Source organism: Humulus lupulus, chromosome 3 (assembly GCF_963169125.1).
Source record: "Humulus lupulus chromosome 3, drHumLupu1.1, whole genome shotgun sequence".
Taxonomy (NCBI): domain Eukaryota; kingdom Viridiplantae; phylum Streptophyta; class Magnoliopsida; order Rosales; family Cannabaceae; genus Humulus; species Humulus lupulus.
In genome coordinates, this window is record NC_084795.1 from 143,215,310 (window position 1) to 143,221,630 (window position 6,321).

At 37.2% G+C, this 6,321-nt stretch overlaps 1 non-coding gene across 1 annotated transcript; it reads right to left on the reverse strand.

The window, feature by feature from the left end:
* Positions 1–4,335: 4,335 nt before the first annotated feature.
* Positions 4,336–4,442, reverse strand: LOC133827847 (small nucleolar RNA R71). The gene has a single exon (XR_009890498.1). It is a non-coding gene; the product is annotated as a small nucleolar RNA R71 (small nucleolar RNA).
* Positions 4,443–6,321: the final 1,879 nt, after the last annotated feature.

Below are 6,321 nucleotides of genomic sequence, written 5' to 3' on the forward strand. Positions count from 1 at the left end.
TCCTAGCTTGATTTGCAAAATTCCCCTTGGTAAGACTTAGAGAAAATAAAGAGAGAGAAGGGAGGATGCTTGGGTCGGTTTAGTGTATTCTACATGCTTCTTATGTTTTGTTTTATTTAACTTAGTCTCTAAGGTTACCTCAAGGATCGGGGTACTTAAAACGTCCCCAATGGAAAAATGGTAAATTTCCTCAATATTCCCTCCTAGACATTCTAACCTCAAATATATCTCCAAATATTTATTTCCATAACCCGATAACCCCATAAAATGAATGACACTCGAAATACCCTTCGACTCGCCCCGAGTCGGATTTTTGACCCCGTTGTGAATTTCCCGCCAACCGCTCCCTAGAACTATCTCGGATCGTGCAACATAGATATATCACAGGTATATCACAATTATCTCATTTGTGCCCTCAGCGGGCCAAAATTTCAATCATGCCCCTAATAACTAGACAGGGCCCACACACATATTTAATTCACCTAAACATGCATCACTAATCACATATTCACACAAATTCACATATTAAACAATAATTCACTTATTGCCCTCCAGGCACGCTAATCAAGGCCCTATGCCTTATTAGCAAATTTGGGTCGTTACAGTGTGGGTCGCGCCCCGACTAAGAAAGAGGTGCACTTAAGGCTGTGCAAAAAAAAATTCAACCCAAACAACCCGCCCAAACCAACTTGAAAAAACTGATAAAAAATGCAACCCGAAAAACCCGCCGTTCATTTGAAACCGCTCAATTATTATATTGGGCATGTTCAAATTTTTAGCAACCCACCTAATATAACCCGACCCGCCCAATTTAAGATTTCATATTTATTTTATTATTAATTATAAATATATACAACTAAATTAAAATTATTTTTTTAATAAAAAACACTATATTTTAAAGTAACAATTATTTTAGTTACAAATACATACTAAAAATAGAGAGAATAATAAAAAAATTAGTGAAGAATATTTTTTTAGAAAAATTTAAAAAAAAAAAAGTTTCGCCGGTTTGGGCAAGTTAACCCACCCAAATTGATGGTCGAATTGAACTTCAATTTTTTTTAATTGGATGGGTTACGGGTTGAAAATTACCAATCCAATTATAAGTTTGGGGTTGTCAAACATCCACCGAACTCTCCCAAATAAATCAATGAACACCCCTCGGTGCACTTTATGTATAACCTTATGTCGACTCCTAAATAAAAGGGCTTCTATTGTCTGGAAAAGGCCAACACTCAGGTCCAATTAATCGAAGTGACCATCTCCAATCTCGGATCATGGAAACAAGACATCTTTTTTGTCGAAGGCCTCCCTTCACTTCGTGAGTGGTTTCCTATCTCCTCGAGTAAGCATCCCATTTTATTATTTTTTTTGTCATTATCATTGTTGTTGAGCTAACGATTGAGCTGGTGGTTTAGAGCACCTCAACATCCCTAACCCACCTGAGGTGCAACTAACGTCTCTAAACTTGACTTGCTGCAGCATATCAGGGAGAGAAAGAAAACAGTTGTTTTTATGGACTAAGGTTCCTCTGGCAATGATAGTGATTGCTTTCAAGATGAGCCATCTCCCAATGCAAAGCGACCTGCTAGTGCATCTCCTACTTCTAGGGGGCAGGTGCCACCACTACTGTAGACCCAGACAGCACTTCCAACTCGCGAGTACCTCCTTCTCCCCCAGGTTCTTTGTCTTGCCAACTTATGACGTATTCGATGTTGCTCTAGGAAACTTTTCTAGTCCTCCACTTAGTACCTCAGCTCCTCAAAACCTTAATTTGATGCTCTAAACTTAAAAAACTGAGGCCCAAGTCCCGCATGAAGATTTTAAGAAACCGATCAGTGTGGAAAGAAACTTATATTAGGAACAAGAACATGCAAGCTCACAAAACCTCTTACCACACTTTATTTATTCACAAAGGTGCTCAACTTGGAGATCTGACTAGTAAGGCTTCTCTTGAACCCTAGAACACAAGAACAAGGCCATGCATGGATTTTAGATCACATGCATGCATAAAGAACCCTAGGATTTTGGGTTTGAATAAGAAGGAGAAGAATGAATCACAATAGACAATTTTACTTACCTTGAACTTGGTTTGCTTAGGCTAGAACACTAGCTTCAATGGAGTCTCTGGTTGAGAGAGAAAGAGAGAGGAACAAAATGAGAGGGAGAAAAAGCCTCTAATTTTTCTTTTTAAGAGTAAGAAAAAAAATGAAATGGGAAGGGGAAGAGGGTGGCTCAGTTTTGGTGGAAAATGGTAGAGAAAATAGTTTTGAGAAAAAACAAAACAATGATTAAACCCTTAGCTTGTGAATGGGTAAGTGATTAGTGCTCAAAAATATCATTTTATTAGTTTTAAAGTTTAAAATAAATTAAGTTTTAATTAATATTTTCATGGATTTATTGTCATATATTTTATATTTGAAAATATTAATTTTAATTGAATTTGTGTTTAATTTTCAGGAAATAAAATGTATTTTGACACAAAGAAAAAAGAAAGAAGAAATGAAGAATAAAAATTGAAGAAATCATGAAAAAAGTGGTATTTTTGAAGTTAACTTAGGCACAAAAAGGAGCCCAGCCCAAGCTTTCAGAAGTTGCCATGTTGCAGAAAGCCACCAGCCATTAGCCGCCAGCCGAGCCACCTGACGAGCCTGACCCGCGGGTCCCACCAGCCGCCTAACGCCATCTGACCCTCCAGCACCTGAGCCAACCAATGCGCGCCACGTCGCCATGCTGCTCCCCACACCCCAACCAAGCAGCTGCCACCATTCTGCCGCACCTGCCATGATCTGGCTGATGTCTCCCATGCGAATGACGTAATCCAAGCTGAGCCAATCGGTGCTTGACACGTGGCCAACGTGTCTGCTGCACTTGTCTCCCACTTGTCCCACTTTGCACCTATTTTGCAGCCACTTTTCGAACATTTTAGTACATGATTTTAACACATTTTGGGTCATTTTTTCACTATAAATAAAAGACCAAATGGAGTAAAAAAGCAACAGATTGTGGAATTAAGTGTGGAGAGTATAGTGAGAGAGAAAAGCATTTTTGTTCTTATTTTTCTTTCATTTCTTTTACATTACTTTGAGTGAAAACAATGTCTATTTTAGGCTAAATTCTCTTATGGAAAGGCGAGAGTGAAGTTCATGTTTCACATTATATTTTTAATATATTGATTCTTTATTTTGTTCTTCATTTCTATATCTTTGTTACAATTAAATTTATTTTCTTCTAATTTTTATTCTAAATTTATTAGTGTCTTTTACATAAGTCTAGTCATGCTCTTCTTATGTAATTTAGGCTCTTATTTTAATTTAGGATATTTGTTATATTATATGCTTTTTACTCCATTTTTCCATCGGTATTTTATCACTCTAAGGTATATAATATGATAGGTTTTTAAAATTAGAAGTTAGTATAATTTAATTAAAGAACATATTTTAAGGTGAGCTTTATTATATATATTTTCCAACTATAATTAATGGTATAGAATTACAGTTGAGTATAATGAATCAATTTTATTAAAATATATATTTTTTTGCATGAATGAAACTTATGCCTTCCATATTTTCTTTCTGATTCTAATTCCTCGATTATGTTTATTTAATGTTTCAAAAATTATATTCTTTTTCAAAGTTACATTCTTTCAAAGTTTATTATTTATTATTTCTAATTTACTAATTTTTCTTTTTACTTGTATTTTACCTCTCTATGGATACGACATCGCTCGATTACAACTTCGACCGCATATAAGTTATTGGGCGATATCAATTTTTGGCGCCGTTGCCGGGGAGGTAATTCTACAATTAAAGGTTTCCATAGTAAATTAATTTTTTTTATTCCATTTATAAAACAGAGTAGTATAATTTTTTTTATTTTCTTTCATTTTATTTATTTATTTTTATTGTTTTTTTTATTTATTTATTTTACTTCTAGGTTTAGAATTTATTTTCTAGATTTAGGTTTTTCCAAAATGGCTCATCAAGATGAAGTCCAACCAAGAACACTACAGGATTATTTACATCATATGCGTACAACCACACCTTCATGCATAATGTATCCCAACAATATGCCAAATTTTGACTTCAAACCCGGCATGATTAACCTCTTACCAACCTTCCATGGGTTGGAAAATCAAACTCCGTACGTGCATATACAGGAATTCGAAGAGGTGGTGGCTACATTAAACAACCGAGCTGATGTCACCAACATTGTGAGATTGAAATTTTTTCCTGTATCTCCCAAAGACAAAGCAAAAATCTGGTTGTATTCCTTAAGGCCTAGATCTATCGAAGCATGGGACGAAATGACAAAAGCATTCTTTGCCAAATATTCAGCCTTAAGAGGCAAATCTCTACCTTCATCTAGAAAGACCATGAAATTTTCCATCACGTCTGGGAGAGGTTTAGAGATTTGATAAATCAATGCCCACATCATGGATACGAAAGCTGGCGTCTGATCAACTATTTCTATGACGGTCTCACAACCGGACAAAGACAATTCGTACAAATGATGTGCAATGGAGAATTCCTTCAAAAAGATCCTGATGAAGCTTTCGAGTACCTCGACGATCTCGCTGAAAAATCCTACACATGGAATGGACCGAGTCCTATGGACAAGCCACGATCAACTGGAATCTACCAATTATGGGAAGATGACAACGTCAAAAGCCAAATTGAATTATTGAGACAAAAATTCGAGGCTTTCAAATCTCAAGATGGTAGAGGAATCCACATGGCTGCAAAGGTAGAGACACGAGATCCATGCTTCATCTGTGGAGGGGTAGAACATCAACCGCAAGAGTGCCCAACTCTTGGTGAGTTAAGAGGAGGAAATGAGGAACAATGGAATGCTTTAAGGGATTACAAGAAGCCTTATAACCCTTTCTCAAACACTTACAATCCTGGTTGGTGCAACCATCCAAATTTCAGCTGGAAGGATTCAAACCCAGCATCTAGAAGCCAATGGAGGCCTAAGCGGAAACAACCACCAAAATCATACATTACTCCTCAAAATAACATGCAGTCAAGTAATTCTCTTGAGAATACTTTGAAAATGCTTGCACAAACACAAATAGCCTCAACTCAAGAGCTCAAATCTTGTTTCACACAAATGGTAGAGGAAATGAAAGACATGAAAATCCAAATGACAAAGTTAAACACTACTTTGGAAATTCAAGAGCATGGTAGACTTCCCGCTCAACCTCTAATCCATCAAAAGGGGCAACACATGGCACAAACCTCCTCCTCCTCTCCAGATACAAATTTCAAAGAGGTTAATGCTATCTCTACTCGAAGTGGTCAAAGTACGGTTTCACCGTTAAATAAGACAACTAGTACGTCAATTACCACTCCAGATGATGATGTGCCAATAAGCATTCCTGTAAAGGCACCATTTCCTCAAGCTTTGAAATCCACTGGAAAGGTAGTGGAAAATCATGGTGAAATCCTAGACCTTTTAACACAAGTGAAGATCAACTTTCCATTATTGCATGTGATTAAACAAGTGCCGGCTTATGCCAAGGTTATCAAGGATTTGTGCACCGTTAAAAGAAAGCACCATGTCAAGAAAACTGCATTCTTGGCAGAACAAGCTAGCGCGGTAATTGACTGCAAGACACTACCTAAGTACAAAGATCCTGGTTGTCCCACCATCTCTTGCCAAATTGGGGAACAGGAATTTGGTCAAGCCCTTATAGACTTAGGAGCAAGTGTAAATCTCATGCCATATTCAATATACTTGCAATTAGGTCTAGGAGAACTCAAGCCCACATCTGTGGTGCTACAATTGGCCGATCGATCAGTTAAGAAACCTCAGGGAATAGTAGAAGACGTTCTGATTCAAATTGAAAAATTCTATTACCTTGTTGATTTTCTCATCTTGGACACTCAATCTGAAGTGAGTATAGAACCATGTTTTGGAATCCAATCTTTGAGGAACTCCCTCAAGATCTAGAAACACCAAAACCATCCATTGAACAAGTTCCTCAACCAAAGTTGGCAAAACTTCCCGAGGGTCTTAAGCATGTTTTCCTAGGAGCTGACAATACTATTCCTATCATAATATCCTCCAAGATCAAAGCCACACAAGAGCGCCAACTCATCAATGTGTTGCAAGAACAAAGAGATGCATTAGGAGGGACGATAGCTGACATCAAAGGTATTAGTCCTTTCATTTGCTCCCATCACATTCAATTGGAAGATGGGACTATACAACGTTGTGACCCTCAAAGAAGATTGAACCCAACAATGAAGGAAGTAGTAAAGACTGAAGTCTTGAAACTTCTTGATTCTGGCATAATCTATCATGTTGCTGACAGTA